The sequence below is a fragment of the Rhagoletis zephyria genome, unplaced genomic scaffold (assembly GCF_001687245.7).
Source record: "Rhagoletis zephyria isolate East Lansing unplaced genomic scaffold, Rhagoletis_zephyria_1.1 Rzeph_scaffold_01450, whole genome shotgun sequence".
NCBI lineage: Eukaryota > Metazoa > Arthropoda > Insecta > Diptera > Tephritidae > Rhagoletis > Rhagoletis zephyria.
In genome coordinates this window covers 57788-82048 of record NW_016158534.1, presented here as the reverse complement: position 1 = coordinate 82048, position 24261 = coordinate 57788, and the positions used below count along the sequence as shown (strand labels likewise).

The window sequence follows — 24261 nt, the reverse complement described above, 5'->3', positions numbered from 1 at the left end:
CTTTTTAGTAATATATTTATGCTTCGGAATGTTTCTTTTCTTGTACCAAAACCGAAGTCATACTGGTAATCGTAAAATTAACAACAATTCTCGCACTTGCGACATGGTTTAATGTCATCGAAAACAGTCCTTTACCTTGTCAATGTTGCTTGCGTCAGTTTAAGATCGAAATATTATCGCACCTAGCCCAAGCTCCGACAAAAAACAATTTTTTCCAGAGGAGCGGAAAATCATAGAATCGTTCGTCGATCTGCTCGAATCTTTTGAAGAATCCAAATGGGAAAGCAGCATCTCTGAGACCCTCACATCATCCTTGATCCATGAATTCTTTGGAAAAAGGTTTAGAAAATCCTAAAACATCTGGTTTGGTTAGTGAACGGTGTTTAAAGTGCGATCTTGCCATGATGGTTAGATGCCTCAAGTGCAGAAAATAAATATCACTGAAAGTCATCTCTACAGTTGGCGCATCCATCAAATAAAATGCATTCAAAATATTGTCAAGTTTCAAGCAAGCAAATATTTATCGCTCCCACCAGCAAGTTTCACTTTAAGAAACAGGCTGGATCCTGAAAAGGCAGCAGCAATTATTTTATTAAATACAACGCTCCATTTTTTAGATTCAAATATTAAATAAAAGAAGTATTATTTAAAACTACAAACTTTTCCATTTTTTCATACATCTAAATTACCAAACTTATTTCTTAATTCTACTTTACATGCTCATCCGCATTCGCATATGCGGTTATCTGAAATTCTACATTCGCAACATCCCTATTATGATGATAGAAATACTTCAAAGCTGTGGCTAAATATCTTCTTCAAGATTTTCAGTAACGTTAAGCAAATGTATAATAAAAGTTGTTCGAACAACAACCGAATTATTTTTCTTTTCTTCTTCCCTTTGTTCGCTCTTCTCAATAAAAGTTGAATATATTGAACGTTATTCAACAATCCTTCATTGTCCAATGGCCGTCTTAAAAAAAAACGAAATTCCTCAGTCAAATTTGTACTACTGGCGAACGAAGTTTTATATCTGCATATCATATCATATCATATATAATAATGATAATAAGGAAAAGGATCCAGGAAGGCCATCCCTGCGCTATATGCATGCAAATGGCTTATGGGGAAATTCGCTTTTAGTGCTTAGTGCCTACTTTTTGTAAACTTTTTCAAAATTTATCAAAGGAGAAGAGAGAGTTTCGACCAGATGAGTGACGAAAACCAATGCTTTTATGACATTTATGAAGAAATATCTCCTATTGGATATCGATATTCAGCACAGGATTGACGCTTTCAAATGTGCCGATAGCCGTTACGCAGCTACAGAAATCTGAGCTTAGGGAAAAACGAGACTATTCGCTTAGCGAATAATTTTCACGAGGAACGAAGTTAACTTTTTCATTCAGTTTTAGAGATGATATCAATAACTGTTTTCCGTACACTAACTGAATTTTGTTTGACTTCAACAAATCAATGAAGAGTACATGATGTTCTCATGCAAACGTTGCATATTTAAATATTTAAGGCGCACCTGTTATTCAGTTAAAAATTTGAATATCTTTTAAATTTTTTTTGTTTCGTTTTTAAGTATTTTTCATTAAATATGTATTTTAATTCTCTCACTGTAAGCTTATGCATTTTTTCATATTTTGCAAAATTTCACGAATACTGCCAATTAAATTCCAAAAAAAACGGCCCAACCCTTTGTTGAGCATCAAACTAAAAAAAAAAAAAGAAAATGTAAAACCAATACTACACTCGTCATATAGCTATGTTACTCGCGTAAAACAAGAAAATCACCGATAAAAATACTTGAAGTGAATGGCTTATAAATGACAATCATTAAGGCAAGCAGCGCGAATTTTCGGCAGCAGTATTTTGGTTATTGCTACATACATATTTTATTAGTTATCGGATGGGTGCAGAGAATAGACTGGAAGGCGATGCGGCAACACTCAGCCACTGATGGAGGAATGAAATGTCAAACACGGCAGCAGCATTTTAACCGCTAGCCATGGCGGAACTTAAAACAAAAAATAACAATAAAAATAAAATGGCAGCACGTACAAAGAATAGGCGCGGCGACTGGGTGAGAATCATTTCGGCAACATTTTTTTGTACGCCTTTTTTCGATTTCTTATGCGACTAACAGCAAAGTATGCAGGTTTTTCCCCCCTTTTTTCCTTAGTACTAATTTTTATTATATTTATTTTAGGCATTAAGTTGGTTAGTTGTTGTTACCCGCTGCATTGAAGCACATCTTCCTTATTGCTCGTAATGACTGCTCATAAATTTTGACATTTATTTATTTGCGCTTTCTGCCCCCTTTTTATTCCTGCGATGTTTTTGCTGTGAAGTGAGAGTTTGCCAACTGAGCAGTCATTGGTTAGACATTACAGTAGTTATGTAGCACTGGATATCCACTCAAATACCAAAAAAAAAAAATATTCACAACCAAGCAGATACGGCAACTATGCAGCAGCCTAAAACAACCAAAAAGAAAAGCTAGCTGTTTAGTTGCTTCATAGCAGAGGATGCTGTGAAAAACCCGCAAAGTAAAAGGTTATGAACCTAATAAAAAGCGCGCACCAAACGGTAAATGCACATATAGATAAAGGTAGGATGAAGAAGATAAGTATTGCAACTTAAAGGATAGCGAAGAAGAGTGCAATAGGGAGCTATGGAATATGTGGGTACGGTTTATAGTAGTTGGTAGATTGCAGATGGCATGCCACAGAAGAGGATTGCAAATCTAAGTTCCGGCAGTTTATACCCTTAATCCTATTCTATGAAGGAATAGACTTCTCAAAAAGAGTGGTGTCTCGTGCGCGATTGGTTGATAAGCATAAAATTTATACTCGAACATTTTATTTTTGTTCAAAATTTTTATATACAAAATCCTTTAAAAATTTTAATTTTTAAAATTTTCATAATCTAAGTTAAAATGTAAAATTTTAATTTTTTTTTTTCGTAATCTTTAAACCTGGAGTTTCTTTCTATATTCAGACACCTCATTGACGAAATTGCAAAACTGCTTAATCTAAGTATTTATACCCAAGGATGATTTCAAATAGAAATTTACCAGAGATTACTGATTTATCGTTCAGAGAATGCAAAAGAATTATTTGAAGATATTTTAAAAGTTGTCGCTAATGTCTTTTAAACCTCCAATCCCTCTCAGGATATTTATTTACATATAAAAAAAGTTGTATGGGAAGTAATCCAATTTTTTTCCTATACTAATATTAGGATGGATTATAAATTTAATTTAAATTAAAAAAAAATCTCTGCAAAATGTCTAAGGCATTCAGTAAAAGGTTTTGAGGGATGCCGGACTGTCGAAAACTATAAATACTTTTATCCCCTCTGTAGGCTCCGTAATGCCTCCTACCTAATTCTATACAATAATTTGCTTTATTGCACAGTTTCGGTTAATTTGCTTTATTGTATAGTGCGGCAAATCATTTTTTTTTAATGCATTCGATATCAACAAATAATAATTCCAATGAAACAACTTAAGGAACCACTCATTTGCAGCAAAAGTCTATAAAGCTAAATAGCAGACTATCCTTATCACGCAAACAGCACATTTCAGAAATTCCATACGCGCATGGCAGAGTCTGCAAAATTTGTGGATATCGAAAAAAAAAAACAAAGGGCAAGCGACCTAAATGCTCATATACAAAAATTTAGGATTACCGTTAATTTCTTCATGATCCGAATAATCCGAACCAAACTAAATTAGTATGGAAGTACCCTGCTACTTTTTTTTGAAGTCGATTAACTAAAAGTTTTAATTGCATCTGTTCATATTATAATTTTTGACTATTATTTAAATTTTTATTTATTTAAATTATTAAAACATTTACCTAAATCGCATCTAAATACGTCTATATAAACTTAGCTTTTGTTTTAAAACTTAAATATAAGCTAACTTTTAAACTTAAACTGGAACGAAACAGCCCTAATTATCATAGGATAGCAATTTTAATGTTTGTTTATTATTCTTCTCTCAATGGATAAAGCGAAAAAGCCTTTAACGTTTTCGGTACCTTCTTAATTAATTTCTCAATAGCGAAACGGATCGAAATAGTTTCCGTCTGAGAAACGATTTCATTATTGAACACATTACGTAGAAATATTTGAAAATGTTTGACGATAACGAGTGTTGTGCTAACACAAACTGAGCGACAGGTGCATAATACTTTTACGATAATTTTTTGGAACCCATTCTCAAAAGGTTTTTACACGAAGCAACACATTCTCGTATACGTCAGTCGGGTGAAAATTAAGGCGTGAAAATAATCCAAAAAGCTAACATTTTGTACTGGATATGGAACATAGTACTGGATTTCATGCAGATTAGGAAATTTTAGGTTCTCTACGACTCTGAGAGGTTTTTTCCTCTCCTCTAAAATTCTTAAAAGGAACAAATACAGAAGGAAACTGCAAGACAAAGGAAAAACTCAAAAATCTGTTAGTGGACAATATGGAAAACAAAAAATCATATACATATACTCAAGTATATACACGTATATAAATTCATACATACAAACTTCAATAAAAACTGGCAATGTCATAAAAAAGGCACTTAAAATGTATGCACCAAACGAAAAAATAGCATGCTCTGGGAAAAGTTTAAATATCTTATGTGTCCCTGCGAATTTTCCGCGTGCAATCTTTTACGACATTTTAAAACAAAAAATATTACTAAATATTTATTAGCAAATAGTCTATCGGTCTTTTGTTTTGCCTTTGTCTAATTTTTATGCAAGCAGCTTAGCGTTGATTGAAACATAAAAATCGATCAACGCTTATCCGCCGCAAAGCCAAAAACGCTAACTACAACAACACAATACACGAACCAAAAAATAAACAAAAGAGTTCGTACACAAACCTGGCAATTAAGCTGACAATTCGGCGACAATTCCGCAATGCTACATGTTTATTATGTACATACATACATACATACATATAGCCATTGTGGCAACAATGTACGCCGCACACACGCTCTTTCTTACGTGCATATGCAAATCAGTTCATATGCAAACTGTAATTGTTTGGTGAAGCGCAACAGATACCAATACAGGTAGACTAATATATGTATGTACATAAGTGTAAATCAGTGTTGGAAAAGTAGGCACAATAGTGGCATTTTTGGCACTCTCAGAGGCACTTTTTTTTGGCACAATCACAAAATATAGAAATTTAGCATAAAATGTCAATATAGTTATAATAAAAAATCACATACTATATTATAAAATAAAAAATTACAAATATTAAAACGCTGAATTCTATTGTGAATACGTAGTACGAAAAGTGAGTTTTTGCAACAACAAACGTTTAATGAAGAATTTTTAGAAAGATTCTTAAGGCTTTCGCAATGTCAAATTCAATGCCATTTTCCGGCTAATAAGTGAAAACACATTGTCAAATGGAACTAATAACTTGTGTATCGATTGATTTAGATCAGTGATGGGCATTTCATATCATGCGTACAGCTCAACTGTACGCTTTTCACACATATATGCTCACACATTATATATTGCCGAACAAAAAAACGAGGAATGCCGAGGCATGTTGCGTTTTTTGCACACTTAACAGCGCGCAGTTTTTGTCGAAAATTAGGAGCTGTGCTTGCGCATCTCTTAAATTCCAGATTCGTGGGCGCACAATCCCCTCGTATCAACTGAAGTAATCGACTGAATGGCCGATTCCGCGCTCGGCAAAAGACACTAACACATGCTCAAAATGTGATAGTATTAGTGTGTTTGGCACTGATTTAGATGAGAATAAGTCTTTTGTCGTGTACATGTGCTGCTAAATTGGCTATCTGTCCGTCTTTGGCACACGATATAATCGGTAAATTTATGGGAAAATGATATTAAGTTGTGTCAAAGTAAGTTGACGTTTGTAGAATATGACATAGTGAAAACCAGCCTTAAGTTTGCAGATTTATAGTAGATTAAATAAAAGTGCAAGTCTCTGCAAAACCCCGTTGATTTTTGATATTTTTTTTTTTGCTGACGGCGTCATACATTTTCATCCATTTAAAAAAATTTCGAACACACTTTATATGGGAAAAAGTGCATAAAATCGAAAACTTGGAAGCTTCTGAATTAAAAGTTTGTTGTTGCAAAAATCTGATGCATTTTCATAACTTTTGTATACAGTTTGAAACGTCGATTTGTGTACATATATTTTTTAATAAATTATGAGTTATACTTTTATATTAAGTCAATAAAAAATTCATAAATGAAAACAATAGGCGAGGCTGGTCAAAATGTCTCACTGCCATTATTTCGCATATATGTATGTATAAGAATGCCAGAATTGCTATATTTCGGTGTATTTCCCCTTCGTAATTGGAATACTGTGTTATTTTACTACGAATTCATGTATTTAAGGAATCTATTATAAAGGTAATTTACTCTAATAATTTAGTTAATTAATAATTATTATATTACTTCAGTGTATTTTAAAAATATTATTTCTAAAAATATATTGTTCTTAAAAGGCGTTAAAAGAGAGCATTTTTAATTTTGGAGCACTTTCATCATCTTTTCGGTACTATTTTTGAAGAACATTAGGTACATTTTAAAATTTGTAAAATCCATCCCTGGTGTACATATGTAAATGTGCACGCAACTATGTTTGTGTTGTATACGTGACTGTTGCGCAATGCTTGGCGGAGACATCATTCAAATGTGCCGGACAATTTGTTTCACATTGTTATTGCTGTTGTTGTGTTTAGTAATATATGCCTTTTGAAACTTTTAGTTTGTTGTTGCTTAAAAACGTTTTTGTTTTTTTTTTGTCACATGTTTGTGTGCGTTGCCTGTATCACTACCTTTTTATGGCATAATCGACAAGCGCCTATTGCGAGCATAAAAAATTCATCAATTAAAATGCAACTGAGGCGGCGGCACTGTAACTGTGACAAAAGCCTAGGAAGACCAAAAAAAGTTTAACAGTTAAAAATTAAAATACAAGAAAAAACTGTATAGTGTCGCTGCAATGAATTTCAATTTGTTGCTTGTTTGCATTTAAAGCACAGACGTGCGGCCAGACAAAAAACAGGCGTCCAAGCCAAATGCGTACATAGTACGTGCGTCGTACTACGTAGAGTCATATGTTTTTGCACGCACACATGCACATAATTTTTAAGCTTTATTGTTATGCAAATTTTTTTTATTTAAGTATATGTATGTATGTAAATTTAAGATGCATAGGTTCTTTGCACTTTGTATGTCTTTCATCATTTTATCTATTTTTTTATGGCTCGTACAAGTGCAATGGTCATGAGGAGAATTAAATACACATAACATAATTATGAAGTTAACTTAATATTTTTATTACTGCTGGTTATATGTTTAGTACGCATAGCTTTGGAGGCCAATATTAGCTATTAGACCGGTCGGGAATGTGTGTGTGATATCTATTTAAATATGTAAAATATTCTTGATTTCGTATAGCTTAGAGTATTATTAGGCAATACATTTCAAGATTTTAAACTCACAATATCTAAAGCTTAAGCCTTTTATTCATTCATACGAGGCGCACTAAATAAGTCTTTAGAAATGTCTCTAATAAAAATCTATTGTCGATAAAAAGGGTTGTATTGATTTTCATGATATTTTTCAACTATACTTTATACAAAACGTGTTTTTTAAAAGCGTGAATATCTTCTTTCGGAATTGAAAATCGTTGTTCGCGAAGCTTATCGTTGAGGTATTGGTAAAAAAGACCATTAAGTGCAAATTAATACTATACGGCGGATGACCTGTCAATATGAAATTTTCAGTGCTAAAAAAATCATTCCTTCGATGAGGCAAGTGAAAGCTTGCATTTGCCGTTTTACGTTGCCTCACCTCCTTTGCTTGATGTTCGTCGGTGTGTAAGTATGACCACTAAGGTTGTCCACAAAAACTAATGTCGAAATTTTAAGAACTATTGCGCTCCTTGATAAGACATTTAAGATATATCGTCGGAAATAAATCTATGTATATTAAATTTCTGTATACTCCTCCATTTTGAAATTTCTACCAGCTCCACTATACAGTTTCATGGTCATACTCACCATCGAAATGTTCTTCAAATTAATTTTGTTATTCGATTAACCGTGCTATGAAACGCCAGATCATTGGGGAAATTCCAAGAACTTCTTCGCGGACATAACACTTTCGTTAGGCCATTTAAGACACCAAACCATAATATTAACAGATAAATCGTAAACGTGAATTGTTGTTGAAAATGTTGGACCAAAATTTTTCAGTAAAAAAAAAAATTAATTTTGGTTCGCCGGGTCTGCTAGTATTTTATAATTATAATTTTAAGTTATATCTTTGAATTTACTGTCCTTTCCTAGCATCCCTCTTCAAAAATGTTTTTTTTAGAAAAGGCCCTTTGCTACTTCTTGAGTTAATGTACTTTAATAAACATTAAATTACTAACTAAATGCTGTAGCTAATATTGTGCTATTAAATAGCATCACATTGACCAGGATTTAGAAAATCACTCTCGAGAACACGCGCCATAAAACATTTTCTAACAAATCTTCCACTAAGTAAGTGTTGACAATCGCACAAGTTACGACTGCACTTGCCACTAAAGGCTACATTGACTAATTGCGTATTGCGAATATTTTAAATATATTTATGTATGTACATATGAACATGACAGTAAAAAATAAATTAAATTATAGTTAAATATGAGCTCAGCAAAGTGCAATTTTTGTAGGTGTGTCCCTATGTTGGCTGCAGCTAACCGCACGAATTTCGATAGGTGTAAACTGCAAGGCACTTATGTATGTACCTACGCTAAGCCACATACATACATACATATATGCCAGCGCTGCTGCTGTTTTTATAAGTAATATTATACTCGTATTTCTGCTAACATGCATAGGTACATAAAAACATATTTACATATCTCCGTATATTTAATGACACGTAAGTAAGTTTGTTTAAAGTCATAATGCATTTGCCACCCCAAGTAAAAAAAAAAAAAAAAAGCTGCGCTCTTAACTATTTAACTAACTCATATTGCAGCTACTTATGTAGTTCTACTTGTTGTATCTTGCGCCGCAACTAATTTTAATGTCGCGTAATTTATTACTACAACCAGCCACTGTTATTGGCACACTTCACATGAAAGCAACGTGTTTACATACATACATACATACATACATACGTACATATGTGAATATGTGATCATCGTGTGTTGCTACTATATTCTGAAAAATCAAGAATTGTACCAAAGTCTATGTACTTCTACTGACTGCCAAAGGGTAATTTCGTTTTGTCAACGAACTGATTGGCGTGGTTTGTGCTTGGTAGGTAGCTAGCAGTAAAGCCTACTAAAAGCCCAATTCAGCTTGAAATGATGAATCACGCAAAGCCATAAAATATGGTAGCTTGCGGGTAATGGAGTCGCCGTAAAATCTTTGGTCCAGTTTTTTTTTTTTTTTTTGTCTACATCGTTAAGCCAGTGTAGTGTGTTACTTGTGGAGTTGGTTTCATACTTGTTTTTAAATTTTAGGTTCAAAATAAGATAGTTATAATAATTTTAAAAAAGTTTAATAGTAAAAAAAAAATTAAATAGATTTAAAGAGCTCTATAAAGTGACTGATTTATAAATCAGTTGCTTTTTATGAATTTGGATGTGAAAGTCTAGATTTGTTATGAATATGTGTGAATCATGAATGTCCATAGTTTTCGACCCTATACGAATGGCAGCGCCACTCCGCCAAATTCTTGTCTTGTTCTTGTTTTTTTTTTTTGAGCGCGTTTAATTCACATATGGGACACTGTTTTCAAAACTTATTCCTATTACAAATCACTTATTGAATAAAAGACATCCACAACTCAAAAAAGGAGATTTTTTAATGCAGACGTGTTTAAAGTATTCAATTTGCTCCGAAAATTTCGAAAAAATTTAATTCATTAGTGTGCTGAGGGGGATACTACACCAGATTTGAATGTGGTAATGTTAACCTTATGGTGAAACCAAAATATTTTCATCTATAACTTTTTAAATAGCCTAGCTGACGAGATTGGAGTATGACATACACAAGGAATAGTAGCTGCAGAATAGCATATATAACTCAATTCTTTCTTCAGTCGACTTAGGCGGTTATTGCTTATGACCACAGATATAACAAGTAAATCTGCATAATTTTATCAAAATACTAATTTCTGAGTTATTTTAGTCTTTTAGTAAATGACTGATATGTGCCTTTGCATCCATTACTTTTATTCTTTTTTGGGCCGCCACATTGCATTTTTTATGGTCTTCGGGGGGCTTATACAAAATATTTAATATTAAAAATGGTTAAATAAACCAATGGGTATTAATATTGAAATTCTCCTGAAGCGAAACAGCGAATCAGTTTTCAAAAATTCTGTATCATATGTACGAAAAAAAAAATTTCCCCATACAAAATACATGGAAAACTTTGAGTGACCTGTAAATAGTTTTTGTTAAAATAAAAAGAAAAAAAAACAGATGTTTATTTGATATACAAAAATCCTAGTTAAGGAAGGCTTTAAAATGCCGACTTTACTTTTTTTTGGACCACCTTAATCTATAGCCGTACACATGTACATCATATAAGCATATTTGGCATACGTACATGCATTTACGTTGCATTAACTACGTACATACGTTCAGTTGCATTCCATTTTGGAATTTAAACAGCAATTACACATAAAACAGATGTTTGCTGTCTAAAGTTTGACATTTCAGGGACTTTTAAACATCTTCGGCGTATTTACTGCAATAAAAAAAACAGAACTGCTGGACAAGTTGATCGTACATGACGTTTGATGAAATGTCATTGCAAACCGGTTCGTATTGTAGACATACACTATACACAATGTAGTGTAAGGTATGCCAAGTAAATGTGTGCAATATTTATATTTGTTATTTGATAAATCCTGCAAGATGGACATGCTGTCTTTTATCTACTAGCTGAAAACAAAATAAAATACTATATGGTAAAAAAATTAAAATAAAATAAAATAAAATAAAATAAAATAAAATAAAATAAAATAAAATAAAATAAGATACAAAATTAAATTAAATAAAATAAAATAATTTATTTATTGCTGGTTCCCATACTAATTAGAGAAAATATATTTGGGCAAAATTACTCGACTTTGTCTCATGTTTTCGATTGGTGCTAAACTGGCATTTCTGATCAGCTAATTATTCGCACTAAGAAAAAATGGAAAGTGAAGCAGATAAACATAAGGTGGGCGCAATTTGAAAGATTTTTAATTATATAGCTGTCTATATTTGATTATTGACACATGTGTGAAGGGTTGCTCACAGTTCGAGTGTGTTATCTTGTTAAAGCAAACTGTGTATACCCTAATAGTAAAAAACTCAGCTCGGGAAGTCCCTGATGTTTCACAGTTTTAAACTGCTGATATATGTAAGGATTTGGCGTTGACATTATTGTTTAGAATTTAGCTGAGTTTCACCTCCAATGATTTTATTTATATATGACATAAAATGCTTTTCAACATTACACTCGAGGGTTAGGCATTACCTGTCGTCGAAAGGCGACCGTTTCATCGCCATCAATAGGCAAAAACTGCTCTCATTTTCCTTTACACAGCATTTCTTAGAACTCATCAAATCACCTTTAAACACTTAAAGTACATACCTTCATATGTATGTGTATTTTCGATTACCTAAGCATTAGGCCACAAACTCAGAATTGGAACTAAGCAGTTCAGTGACTCTTTAAACGCATGAAATGTTTTATTTGCTCCGTTTTATTAAGTATTTTCTTAACTTTTGTGAAGAGAAAATCCCCATTTCTGGCCAGCCAAGCAGCGAAGTGCCAACCGATTTCAAGTGTAATAACAATTGCGGAAGATTTTAAGGTTCCGCCGTCACAACAAAGTGAACAGTTTGAGTGTAAATACATATTTACAAAATTTTCTATTAGACCAGCAGAGGCTTTATTCTTTGTTAATGAATGTGAAGAGTACATGGCCATGACTTATGTTAAGACACACTTTTTTTTAAGGATTACTATTGAATTTGTATAACTAGTCGTTCAATAGCCTAGTGTTTGAGTAGCTGTATGTATATGCGTCTGCCATGTGTGCTGCAGTGCCTTCTAAGTATGTAAATAGTAACAGCAGTTGTTTTGTGTATAAATATTTACTTTCCCTCAACGTCAAAATGCCGAAAAAGTGGTTAACTGGCGTTTGTTTGGCTAAAACATGTAGAGGAATATTTAAATAATATTTTCGGGATTTTAGGCATGTATACATTTTTCGTTTATTTATTTTTACTGAAGACTAATCTGCTCATTGAAAACATATTTCTCTAAAGCTTCGGCTTCTGTCAACGCTTTAAACCTATAATTTGTCTACTTTTAGAGTTGTTGTTTTTTTACCTTTTCATTAGCTTTTTCGCCTTTGTATGCTTCACGCCACTCAGTGTCTTATATTCAAATTAAGCTTGCTTTCGCATTTATTAATCCATATGCATATACACGTATTTATGCTTGCCTTCTTTGTGCTCTTTGCCAATCATAAATTAATTGCGTCTTTATAGAAATGCAAATTTTCTTACTGTCGCCAAAGTGTTTTGCATTTAAATGAAATTTGGCTAATCACCTTACTTTTGTATATGCGTACACATGTTATGGCTGCTACTTGGCAGAATATCTATACATAAATACTGAGTTGTAAACGATCATCTATATGAATACAAATTTAATATTTAATTGCATTTCAATGAGTTTTTTTCGGCTCTTACCTTCGTATTCGCCAAAATGTGAAAGTCTCATAAAAGGCAATTTTTTTTAAGGAATCTGTAATGATACAGAAACCTTTCACTTTACAGCTTCAAGACGGACAATCTAATTGTACATAAGCAATACTTCGAACTTGACGAGACCTTTGGAGTCTCCCAAAGAAATGTGTTGTGGTCTTGACTGCGGCAAAAAGCCAATCGAAGTCTCGGATAGTTATCTCTGTTAGATGTCCTCGAAAAAATTAAGGGTGACATCTCGCAGTATTGGTAGAGCGATGTGCGTACTATAGCTGCCGTGAGACGGTGCACAAATTTTGTTGGGCGGATATCTAGTATCCAGGCTCACCTCCGTCAGTGAACAAATTGCCACAATCTGCATCGGCGGAAGGAAAGAACGATGAGCCTAAAAAGCGTATCTTTAAGCGCCTGGGAGAATCAAACCAGCGGCGATGATGTAAAAATCGTTTTTAGCAACTTTAAAGTCAGGGTGGGAAAAGACGGTATATTTGTGGGAAAAATTTGCAAAATTATTTTTTGTTCCGTATTAGGTTGCCTTAAATATGGTCACATATCAATCTTTTACGCAGGCGACCATATGTATATATCATATTTGTGCAAACAAAATATATACATACATACATATATACAACGCCGGTCTACTACATATTCCACCTCAAAAGCTTTCTCCACATCAAGATCCTCATTATATGAAGGTAAATTGCAACAATATACAATAAAATCACTCACTTTCACCAAATGTGCTGAATCACCACACAACGATAACTGCAGCAAAGCGAACGCCAAAAACAAAACAATGTACAAAAATCCTGCTCTCATATCCCGTTTCGCGTTTACACTTTCTACTCGCAAATGCTGCCAAGCGAAGCGCATACACTCATTGCATTGCATGTGCGGCAGCATCCGTTTGCAGCAGCACGAAAAATGAAACCAGTTACAGCCGCGACATATGCACTCAACACAGTCGGGTGAAACTCTGACGCACGAAATCGGAGAAAAAAACAAATTAAGTTCATAAACAACATCACCCAAGACGAATGCAACAAAACACTTTATTTTTATAGCCTCTATTGTTGTTGCGATGCTGACAATGATGACGATTTTATTGTTGTAGTTGAAAAAAAAAAGCGCGCCAAGTTTAACGAAATGGTTTGACAACAAAAGTGTTTTGAAAAACTAACAAAAAATTACGCCAAAGTTTATATGTACATATGTATGTTGCTACTTGCAACGAAGTTTTGCCTGTGTGTGTGCATGTGTGCTAAGAGTTTTCAATGCCTTTGACTCTTCGACTTTTTTTCAATAGTATTTCTTTCAATTTATGTTAATCTATTACGTGTGACATCTTGGCTGCTGGTGGTTCAAGCGGTTGATCACTGCTCGCATGCAGAGTTGAGTTGAGGTGCCATGTGATGGCGCTGCATTTGAAAAATGCCAGGAATCAAAGTGCAAATTTGATTTCCCCAATTACCTTACTGTGAGTAACTTTTGACAAATGCTGCATGCAACATAATGCTACACTCTCTCTTTTATATGCGTCTTTTATTGCCTTCGCGCCATATTTGGCTTTGTGTGCACAGTGAGGCCAATGCACTAAATTTGCACTATTATTGCGCACCATTTACGCTTTTACTATCCATGCATTGATATGGTTTTTTTTTTTTTATTTGCTATGTTGATCGTTTTTTGTAGGAGCCAATTTACATAAATCTCTTTGACTTAACTTAACAAACGATAACTGGTGGCTACAAAGTAAGCTGGGGCATAGAGGAGACCAAAGTTATTTTAAGTAGCATTTGGTATTGGTACTAAGAGTATCATAAATATACACACATATTGCTAGTCTTTATTGTAGGTCTTCCATTATTTGTCGAAGAGTTAGACAGTTCTCCATACGCCCTTTTATTATCATTCGTTGCCTGAAAGATCCTCACGGCCCAAGAAATTGATGTTTTCCCCGGGTTATACAGCTGGCTATGACAAGAAAAGATTTTAATTTCCGCTCTTTAAACCAAATAAGAAGCTAACTAAAGCTCGAAGATGGAGCTATTCATGGAATTAAATTTTTCTTTTGTGTGTTTTTTATTATTTTAAAACTATTATTTATTTTTGTTCGACAAAAAAATGTATTAAAAAGCAAATGGACCATATCTTTTCATTGAAGGCCATAAAAGTATGATACAAGTACCGAGCGTGAAATAAAATTGAACTTCTGATAGCCGTACATACATACGAATGTTGTTCCTTCTTTCTATTTTCGGCTTATCGTACCATAAGGAAGTCTATCAAATCTATACTTTTATGTGGTATGGCAGCAATTCATAACCTGTTTTGGTGACTTCAAGGAATCTGCTAATCTAAAATTTGTACTACAAAAACGCCTTTGTTTTTTTTTTATGATAAAAGTTTGTGCGAAACAGGCAATCAGAAGTAAGGTTTTTCCAATAACACTACTAGACAAATCTTCAAGTTTTGGTTTGATCTGAGATAAGGCAGCGATTTCTTATAAAGTTTGGGATCATATTTGAACTCAGATCTGCTCTGTCACATCAGGTTTTCATAAGTAACCTAACCTAAAAACGCTAACAATTCGGTTGACATACTTACTTGGAAAATAGGCAAAAACTGTTTTTATCGCATTTTTTTGGTTAGGATATTTTTAAACCCCGATTCTATCAGCAATTCTTAATGTAGATTCAAATTTAGCTATCCAAAATCTATTAAAAACGACTGGCCATATCTCAGATACAATTTTCATATCGCAGTGTGTCGTTTTCTCTAACTTTTGCTAGTAATCGCCTTTTGTCGTCGTATTCAGCGCTGAAAACCAGTTTTTTAAACCGAACCGGTGTTCGGGCCCAGCGGCCGCTTTTTTGCTCTCTCTGCCCTTCGCTCTCATGGACACATAGCCTATGTGGAGCATAAGGGGCTCTCAAAATCGTTTCATGTCCCGAAATGTGATTGTGCGTAGATTTCGCGTTACGCCTTAGTCGCTGCTCTCTTGAATCTCTTAGAGCTTATTAAAGCTATCGCATAAATAAACCATTGACGACCAAAACTAATCCAACGAGGGAAGATATTTACAGCTTTACGTATCAACAAAAGCACTTTAATTGCGTTAGCAAGTTTCTTCAACTTTTATGAAAAACTTTAGTTCAAATGATATTTTTAGCAAAAAAAAAATCCAAAATAACGATAATCTTCCAGTGTTAAAGCCATTCACACAGATATACCATGAAATTAGCTCAGCTATCGCTTACGTGAGACACCTGAAGATGCTAATCAGGCCATTAAAAGCTGCTAATTATGCGACTCTGAGATGTAAAAACAGAGTTAGCTAACTTTTTGAGAGAATATGTGGCAAAAAGAAGATGCAAAATCAGAACATGCACCTTTTTAGAATTTACAAAAAGAAAATACAGAAGCTGCTACAATGTTGCAATTATTTTTTATTATTTACTTTTCACATTTTCGTCCATTAAAAACTTTTTAATTGTTTTAATGAAGTGCCCTAAAGTCAACGGTAAAGCGCCGGTTAGCCCCAATAAGCACCTCATTAGCTCCACAATTTGTTTATTGTGAATATTATTTTATTTACAAAAAAGAAAAAGTGATGTATAAAAATCAATAAGCGACATCATCAAGCGTCATAATTTGTCGCATGAAAAACGCGAAATCCGGTCACTTGAAAAAGTATTTGTTATTCAAATGAATTATTATTACTCGGTGACATAAAAAGCCACACCAAAATCAATTTCATTTACATAGTTAGGCGTATGCACATACCCACATTTGTGCGCATAGATGTTAATATTCACTCGACGTATGTCTTGCGCATGCGCATCAGAGCGTAATTTGCATGCAATGGGCTCACAAAGTGGTGAATAATTTTATTCAATTTCTTTTCTTTTATTTTGCTACTTTGAATTTTAGCTCTTTTCCTTTTCGCTTTGGGTTATCACTTCTGATGCGCCAACGTGACAATCGAACATCCATCACACACACACATGCACAAGCTATTATTCAAAAGCTTGCATATCTATCTGCATGTGCTTGTAGTTAATCCGCGTGACATCATCGCTCGGTAGCTGCTGGTTGTCGTCGCCGCCACTGTCAGCTCATATCTTTGCGCGGCATCGAAATCATCACCATGCCGGCACAAATGCTCGCCCGCTTCCCCTCTATAGCAATCGGGCGTTTTTTTTTTATAACCATGCAATCATCGAAATCAGAACTGGACCTACCAAAATGTTCTGTGCCACACTTGTACTTTAAAGCTATAGGTAGTTCGATCCAAATGGGTATGGCTGTGTATGCGCGCACTCATCTTGATAAACAATGCCACCGAACGGCGGCAAGTAAGCGCGCCAACCAACCCTTTGGCAACGCTTTATAAGGATCTCAGTTCAGAGAAGTGATAAATGACTTGCCTTTCCAAATGTCATTGCATACAATATGATGTTTGTTTTATGCATAGTATATACCTTCTCACATATTTATATACTATATGTATGTATGTATGTATGTATATTTACATTTATAGATGTCCTCTTGCAACTGCACCGCTTTTGACACATTTGCTCGGCAAACCATTTTTGGCAATGACTTACAAGTGACAATGGAATTGTATGCAAAGCAGCTATCATTGAATTACAATGAAATCATTTCAATATGCTTAAGTACATACTTATGTACATGCGTACTCTTAAAAATTGCGAAGAGCTTCAAAGGTGAGAAATGCACTTGCCTTTGGTGCTTGGCCAAAAATGACAACAAATGAGCATATCCCTACCAACTCATACTTCTAAACCCTCCATAATTTTGTCTCTTGACTAGCAGTCACAATAGACTTCCTTTTGGTTTTTATCGCGAATAACACTCCGACTAAATGTATAAGTTCATGGCACACGGTGTAACCAGTAGGGTGGTCCAAACAAAGTAAAGACGGAATTTTAATGCACTCGCCCTCTATGATTTCTCTATATCGAAAAAACTATACCCCGGGTTTTTTTTTAGGAACGGAGAACGTGTTCTAGTTTTGGTTCAGTTCTGCATGAGAACAAGAACGTTCCCACATATAATCCAAACGGGAATAAAACTCTCGGAAACGTTCTAAAAAAGAACAAAATACGAACAAATCTCTCGCTAACGCACTCAAGAAGAACAGAATGAGAACGAAACTTTCGAGAGAACAAAATAAGAACGAAAGTATCGAGAACGTTTTCAAGGAGCATCTAATAAGAACAAAAACAATCTAGGGAACGTTCTGATAGAGGGCTCATTGCAACTTCCATATCGTTTATCATTAAGGTGACCGTTCACTTAAGGAAAAAATTTTGATTCTCCCAGTCAACAAAAAAAAAAAAAGAGTTCGTATCTTAAGTCTTTCGTTTACTTAATTTGCATAATTATCTTATCTTAGAAATGTTCCCGAATGTATTGCTCGTTAATATTATTCTCTCTGCAAACATTCCACACGGTTTTGTTCTTATATAAATCGCATTGAGAACGTTTTCGAAATTTCCTTTGTTCTCATTTGAGTTTTAGTTTTAAAGTGTGCTTGGCAACAAAATGTGTTCAAAATATTAGATTAAACTTATTGCTGCCAACCCTTGTTTTGTTTGCTTCTGACATAAAAAAAAAAACATTATAGACCCTTTCTTATTTGTTTTATGGAGTTCGTAACACAAATATAAAACGTGGTAAAAAAAATAGACCAAAGAAATACAACTGAATCAAGGAAATACGCTGGTCATTTGATCGCCTGGGTAACAGAGAGCAAAAATTTCAAAAAATCATTTATGTACGTACAGTTGTGTTCGCACAAATAGTAGTAAAAAGTATTGAAGTATTGACAAGTTGTATTTTTGATGCGAATTAAAAAAAAAAAAAAATGGAGTACGCAGTTTTGTAGCACATTCAGTTTCAGTAGAAGACGGGCTCGAGTCAGAATTTGTTTGCATATTTTAGGCTACAAATTTAAAACATATTTATTTAGTGTGCTTAATAAATACAACATTCACAACAAAATGTTGACTGAAGGGTATAATACCGAATTTTCGCTAAACGAGTTTTCGAAAATTGAATAGGTTTAAATGTGTTTGTGCAAATAAAATTACAGGCATTCGAATATTAAAAATCAAAGTAAAGCTACATATACAGTGAAAGCTCTCATAAACGAATGCTCTAATAAGCGGATATCTCCCATAAGCAGATACATTCTTAGGAACGAAGAATTTCTGTTTTTTTTTTACATACAAAATGCTCTCCCCTACACGGACTTTCCTTTCCGATAAACGGACGCAGACATTCAAACATGTCTAGTTATGAAAAAAAACCTCCATAAGCAGACGTGAAGGCTGGTTAGACGTCAATTATTATTTTTTTTTTTTCTACAATTTATATTGAGCTCGAGGCTGTTTTAAATGAAAATTTTTATTGTGGAAAAGCAACAATAATTGGAAAAAATGGGAGAAGTGATAGCTATTTCGGAAATCACCACATTTCCTCATCAGACTTCTTTCAGTAGGATTCGAACCGACGATCCCACTGACTCAGCCAGTTGCCTATGCACCGTGCTAAGTACGCCTTTTTTTTTAATCATATTTTGACTCCTGCGCTTGTAATTGTATATATGTATATACAGGAACATACCTACGTATTCAAAGTTATTTTTTTTTCTAGAAAAATCATTGCCTTTTGGTCGCGATCTTCTTGCTTCTTGAACGAAGCGGGCAATGAGATTTGTCATTTGTTTTTGTCTGTTTGAAATAGTAAGTCTGTTCTAGGAGATTCACGATATGCAGGTTTTTACAAGAATTCGTTCCCGGTCGTCACCTTACAAAAGGTTTATTAATGACGAAAACAGCTGTGAAACCTGCAAATCGTGAATTACCTGAAAAAGGGCTATTATGTTTTGTTAAATGCTAGGAAACGAGACAATTTCAATGTGACAGCTTTTGAAAAAAGGTTTAAATTTAATGAACGTTCATCAACTTTTGCCAAGAGTAGCTGTTAAATTTACCATCGCTTCAAAAATGCTTGGATCGAGTTCTAGCCTGCGTAACAAAGGAGTTTTGGGGATCCACGATAAAACACAAAATTCTTGCGCTAGCACATCCAGTTCATTTTTATTAAATTTTCATCGGCGCAGAGTATGTAGCAACTTTGTCAACTCTCATACATAAGTCATATTCCACTACGCGAACAAAAATTAAAAATGTGTTCATTAGGCTGTGTCATTTTTGAGCAACTTTTTTTTTCAACTAAAAAACAGGCTAAAAACTTTCAAAAAGGTGAAAAAAAGAGCCCTCTAAAAATTTGAGCTCTTAATATTATCATTAAGTGGTGCCTGTTCCTAACTTTCCATTTCACATATAAATAACATGGGAAAAAAATGTTTCGTTTTTCTTATTTTTGTAGCTTGACATATAAGCATTGTAAAAATGAACTGAAAAATTATTTTGGTAGAAAATTGAACGCTCTACAAAAAAGTTCTAATTAATTTTTTTTTTACAGAGTGAGCCGTTCTGAAGATATACAAACTTAAAGTTGCAAATGTATGAAATTATGATTTTTATTTTACCAAACTAATACTGAATGTTAATTTTCAATGGATGGTTAATAATTTCGAGTAGTCTTAACAATTCTCTTCACTTTTTCTCAAAATCTATATTTTATGTTTTTCGAATAATATTATTCCACTCTACTTAATTAAAATAAAATTTTAAACCATTAGCCTTAGAGGCTTTCGGCTCCCAGAGCTCACTGATATGTTTGTTACACAATTTCATTTAATATGTATGCATTTTCTCATTTGTTATTATAAAGTCATACGTCAAATGTTTTATTGTTATTATTTACCTAAGCTTGTTATTAATAAGGCACACACGCAAAGCAAAACATTCTCAGGCTCTTCTTGTAGAACTATTAAATTTCATTTATCAAAGCTCATAAACAGTAAAACAAATAGAAAGAGGGAGATAGTAAACATTTGTAGACAAAAAAGCAATGAAGTTGCTAAGCACAAACAATCTTGGAGTTACGTTAAAGCATAAAAATAGAAATAAATGCTTTTCGCTTCAGTTCCTTTCGTTTGCTTTGTGAAGGCATCTCAGTCAAATTCCACGGTGTTGGTTTTACAACAAAGCTGCATTAGTGTAAATGACTATGTGTGGGCTGATACAGCGAAACGATTTATCACAATATTAAACCAGAAAGCATTAAGCTACTAAATACGATTTTTATATAAGTATACACGTAAATATGTACATAAATAAATCGTACGAATTTATGTTTGCACGTATGCTTGCTTAAGTTATTGCTAAATTAGGTACAGAAATACGTTGGACAAGAGAGAAAATTTTCTTTCAAAGTAAATAATTTTGAGTTCGTATTAATATCGGCCAAATAACTAAAATAATATTTAAGGTCAATAAATATGTACAATAAAGTGGTCCAAAAAAATGTTTACGAATTATGGTTGTGACCACCTTCCGATTTTTTTTTTCTATGTATAAATATAGAGGATGCTCATGAAAGCATACCCTAGAATTATATTGTCCATATATTAACGAAACAATTGGCTAAGCAACCGAAACCATTTCAAATTTAAATTAGCTGAAAAAATACCACCTGCTTCAGTTGTCTTGGCAAAAATTGAAATTTTATATTTTTTAGCGAAAAATATCCATATAATATCATCTGAAGATGAATTCCATACAGACCTTTTAATACAGCCATATCGTTCTAAAACTAATAAGACCATATAACCGCGATATTTTACTTTTATAGCAACCTCTAATCGGAATGGTGGTCGTAAACAAGTTTCTAGAGGAGCGAGGCTCTCTAATATAAAGCTCCCTAAACCTGGCGCGAGGACTAGAACATGACTAATTGCAAGGTGCCAGGGAATGGAAAACCTCCGAGTGTACTTCTGGCATGAAAAAACCGCTTCTCAATCGAGATAAGAGCTCTCCTATATTTTTAGTAAGGCTAAATGACATCAGTGTGCAACATTTCCTGATGATCGATTAAGTGATTAGAGCGTAATAGAGTAACAAACAAATAAAGGCACTTTCGCTTAAATAACACCATGCGACAAAAATCTAACCTAACTAATAAATTTGGAAGGAAAAAATAATTAATTAATTTTTTCAAAAATAAATATTAGGAATTTTTAAGGATATTCAAGTATAAAATTTTAAAAAGACATCAATAGAGACATCAAGAGAGAAAAACTAAGAACACAATTTTACTATATTTGGTTCCTAGTTTAGTTATTTTTTATTTTTATTTTTTTTCTGTGTGTAAAATTTTCTTGCAGCAATTAAAATAGGAGATATACATACATATATATTTTCTTTTCTACTTATATACTGTGAAGCCTTGGCAAAGTGAATTTTACACAATATATGCAAAGTTTTGCTTAATTTTTTGGCTAATTTTTTATAAATATAATATACAAAAAAATAAAAATAACATATCTAAACTATGTACAAATCGCAGAAAAATTCAATAAATTTCCATAAAAATTTTCAAACAAATTTGTTTTAGAAAAAGTTGAATATCGCAGTAATGGAAGCTTCATTTTAGTATAACGAAATGCATTTTTAAGATAGCGCTGAATTACCGTTGATTTTTATTTCTATTTTTTATTTTATTTTTTAAGCTTATTAATTCATTAGAATAAAAAATAAAATCAATAAAAATTTTGAATTTTTTATTTTTATTATTATTACTTATTATTTTTATTTTTGTTGAAAATTTTTTTGAGAGTTAAAAATTTTAATTTTTTTTTTGAGTTTTGCACAAAATTTAAAAATTTGATTTTTATGTTTTTTGTTGTAGTATGAACTATATGTTTATGAAATATTTGCGAAAAGTAGATAAAATAAACCACTTTTTATACAATGTACAAAATTTTTTATGCCTAGGCTTTTGTGTTTGACTGTATTTTTTATTTACAAAAATGTGCATTCCATGAATGTATTTTATAAGGTCTTCTGCAAAAACGTTTTTTTTTTTAATTTAGAAAATAAAGAAATCAAACCAATTTCAATTTCAACTTAAATCAACTTTTTTTCTTTCACTTTCAGTTTCTTCGGAACGTAATCAAGCAAAACTCATTCAAGCACGAAACTGGAGATGTTTTCGCGAAACTCATAATGTATCCAAATTTTCATCCATCCAACAAACCAAAGTGAACAGAAGATGATTGCAAAACAAGTGAAATCGCATAAATTAAAATAATCAAATTGAAATTATCGAGATGATCAGCAGCACTGCTAAGTAATAATTTTACAATTATCACTTTTCATTTACACCTACTTAAGTTGTTAACTGCACTGCGTGCTTTTGCTGCGAGCGCAATTGTAATACATGTAAGCACGAACATAAGCCATATCTCAAGCAAATTGCCAACTAGTAGTTTGCTTTAAACGTACGCTTTCGTACCTAAATGATTACCATCGCGCATATGTATTCTTATATAAATATGTATTGTATGTAGCATGTACTTACGCGGTATGTGCAAATGCGTTTACTTGGCCTTTTGTGATTGCTGATAGATAAGACCACTAAAAGAAATCACCAATAATTCGTTCACTCAATGCAATTCGTCGTCATCGTCGTTGTCGCTCTCGTCATCGGTCGGTCAAGTAGCGCACATATGTATGGGGTGGCACATTACAAGTTACCTGCAGCGTAAGCAACAATAACAAAAGTGTAGTATACTTACATACATACATCAAGTGCTTGAGTGCGTGATTGGCATTGCTTTCAGACATACATACACACATCTGCATTGTGTTTTGTTTTGCTGTGTTTTTTTTGTGTGTGTGTGTGTTTTGTTGCATTGTTCTAGCTGTCAGCCCTGCTGCTGTACGGTTGGCTCTCTACACGCATTTTTCGCCATATTTGGCCTTTCGCACAAGATTATCGCGCGCACATCCTGGTGAATCGCAGCACTTTTGCTGATTGTATGGCATTACCATTTTAAATCAACTACACTGTTTTAGAGGTGAGTAAAAGCTTTTTTTATTGTTGATATTTTGTGTTGCAATTGTTGTGTGTAGATGCTAAATTTAATGTAAGTGTTGTAAAGTGGCAAAATTATAGTGATTTTCGTGAGTAATCTATTCTATCTGAAATAGGAAATGTAAAATTTGCAGCTACGTTGTGCCTGAATTATTTTCTGACATACATAAATTGAAGCATATAGAAAAGCATTTGATTTGTATGTAATTTTTTTTTTTTGTAGATTCAACGTTAAATCAGACTTAACATTTTTGACGTAGAATACGTCTTACCTTAAGGTATGGGGGCTATGTTCAAATGTTGTAGTTGTAATTTTTAGAGCTTCACAAAAACGCTTATTGCACGAGAACTAATAAAGCGATTTCAAAGAAAAGTGTGGCGTTTCAAAGATAAAATTCCAAACCTGTCGACAGATTCATTTTTGTA

At 33.3% G+C, this 24261-nt stretch overlaps 1 long non-coding RNA gene across 1 annotated transcript in view; it reads left to right on the top strand.

Annotated features, from left to right (window-relative positions):
- Positions 1 to 23036, top strand: part of LOC108364044 (uncharacterized) — a 32331-nt gene extending 9295 nt beyond the window's left edge. The window contains exon 2 of the long non-coding RNA XR_001847693.1: positions 22896 to 23036. This is a non-coding gene — a long non-coding RNA (uncharacterized LOC108364044). The remainder of the gene's footprint in view (positions 1 to 22895) is intronic.
- The last annotated feature ends 1225 nt before the right edge of the window (positions 23037 to 24261 follow it).